Here is a 2733-nt window from a genome sequence, read left to right as displayed (position 1 = left end):
AATAAAATTGTTTCCTGTACAATCTTTTTCAGACGATGGCTGACGAAGAACAGTTAGAAAGTGGACTCAAAACAAGGTAGCTCATGGGACTTATGTTTTGTGGTCTTAAATATTCATTTGAAGGTCAGGTGCTGACTCCTGGAAGCCTAAAGAAGTTTAATTGACCTCCTGCTAGATCATCAGAGGTTCATTTATTGTCTGGTGCCATCTTTAAATATTATTTCTGAAGTACTCATGACATCTAGAGCTTTTGTAGTTGATGTTTGGACTCCCTGGGCTACAGAAATATACCTCGGCAGCCAGCATGAATTCTGCTCTTTCTTCACATTCTACATACATACATGGATCATGACAAGTCCTTACCTTACTCTGGCTCATCCTACTTTGAGGCCATCTCTTCATCTCCTATTCCTACAAACACCTACACAGTGCTTCCATGTGATTATCTCCATGTTGCATTTTCTTTACAGAGAAAAGACACTTTTGAGAGAAGATAACACCCTAAATTTGGTGTTTCTTTTTTATAGGTGGTGTGCTAAGAAATCTGTAGGTGAGAAAAGGATATTGGCCATCCCCTGAACTCTGACAAATTACAAAGAAAAATAGAGCCAGATGTTGAATACTGAAAATCAGGCCAGTGCCACCAAATAAAAATCTGACAAACTTTGGCACTTTCCATAACAGTGATGTTGACAGAGCACAGGATTTAAATGCACCGTCAGTCAAAACAAATTCCTTAAAATCCCCAGAGAAAATCTGCCAATGCCTGTTCATCTGGAAAAGGTTAAATAAAGCCATTCTTAAAGCCCCAGGACTCCATCAAATCATAGTCAGAGCCATGTTGTATAAATAGAGGAAGCTTAGGACAATTTTCCCAGTAGTTGCTGTCCTGACAAAATCTCCCTACAAGCAAGCACACAATTTTCCACAAAGCTACACATTAGCATCTAGGCATTTGCAGGCTCCTCTCATATGAGCAAAAGTCAGTTTTCATGTTTTTGATATTAGACAATGAGTGGCTTTCAGATTGATGGATTTTCAGTCTGGACATACTGGGAAGCTGGGTCGCAAGGGAACTTGTTCTCTGCCTCTAGAAGGGTGATGTTCCCAAATTTGCTTAAAAAGTTTCTTTACCTCATTCCTCCTTCCTTTTCCAACTTCAGCTCTGGTTAGTTCCTGGGATCCATGGTGTTCCTCTGGTGTTTTTCCCTCTCAATGCATCCAATGGATACCGTCTCTTCCTCCCTCTTTCTTGTAAGTAAACCATTTTTTACTCCATAGTTCCTTCTTTTGGGCACATATCATACACTCCCTATTACATCAATCTGGCAATAAGATGATTCTTCAGTCACATCACTCTGCTTGGAATCTATTTTCATTATAAAGTCTAACTGCAATCTCAGCCACCAGGTTAATTGTTTGAATTTATCACCATGTGTGCCCTGCATCTAGACAGTGGCACCTGAGTTTGTGTGGCACAGTTTGCATATTTTTTCAAATGTTCTGGTATGATCTCTCTCTGGATTTTTGTTTTATCTGAATCTGAATTTGCGTTGTGAGATAACACCACTTTCAACAAGGGACTGGAGGCATTCACGGTGATGCCAGAACATAATAAACAAGATAAACCATAATATGAACTCAATGAATCAGATTTTGAATTAATTTTTTTGAAACATATATGGGATGGCGCGGTGACGCAGTGGGTAGCGCTGCTGCCTCACAGTTAGGAGACTCGGGTTTGCTTCCCATGTCCTCCCTTCGTGGAGTTTGCATGTTCTCCCAGTGTCTGTGTGGGTTTCCTCTGGGTACTCCGGTTTCCTCCCACAGTCCAAAGACATGCAAGTCAGGTGCATTGGCGATACTAAATTGTCCCTAGTGTGTGCTGTGTGTGTGTGTGTGCACCCTGTGGTGTGCTGGCGCCCTACCCAGAGTTTGTTTCCTGCCTTGCACCCTGTGTTGGCCGCGATTGGCTCCAGCAGACCCCCATGACCCTGTAATTAGGATATACCAGGTTGGATAATGGATGGATGGATGGAAACATATATGGAGTAATTTGTCCCCAAATACATGCTTTCCATACCTTCTAAAGTGTTCTTGTGAATATATCAATTGTATTGGTCTACAAGAAAAAAACAGTTTGTGAGGAAATGCGTATAATAAACTCATACTTCCTTCATTCTTTCAAGATATGCAATACATTGATGTTTTCTTGCCTAGAAAAATTCTCAGTAGGCAAAAATCTTAATGGTTCTTGGGTAAATGGCTCTTTTTGTCATGGCAGTTGGCCTTAGAAACTTCTTCCGATATAATTAAGTAAAAAGGGCACAAACTTGCTAATCAAATTTCTTCAAATGCCCTCCCCTCCACCACAGCATACTTCTCCCCGTAAATATTCTTTTAAAATGCCTTACAAGTTTAAACTAAGGGTTTATAATACCAAGTATTCATCCTAGCAATGATCAGTAAGTCAAAGTAAGTGCGTTAAAACACATTTTGACATCGGAAATATCACACATTGTTATGCTCTGAAAATAAGTGGTTGCCTGTGTATGTTAACATACGAGATACATTTAATGAAACTAATTCGTTGTTTATTTTGTACACAAAATACAAAAATTGATACCAAAATGTTTTACATATAATAAATGGCTGACTTTTTTGTTTGCCATTTAACAACAACAAAGCTTTTAAATGAAATCTCATTCTCAAAAAAAAAATCACTGACAAGAA

Source organism: Polypterus senegalus, chromosome 3, assembly GCF_016835505.1.
Source record: "Polypterus senegalus isolate Bchr_013 chromosome 3, ASM1683550v1, whole genome shotgun sequence".
Classification (NCBI taxonomy): domain Eukaryota; kingdom Metazoa; phylum Chordata; class Cladistia; order Polypteriformes; family Polypteridae; genus Polypterus; species Polypterus senegalus.
This window is presented reverse-complemented; position numbering follows the sequence as displayed.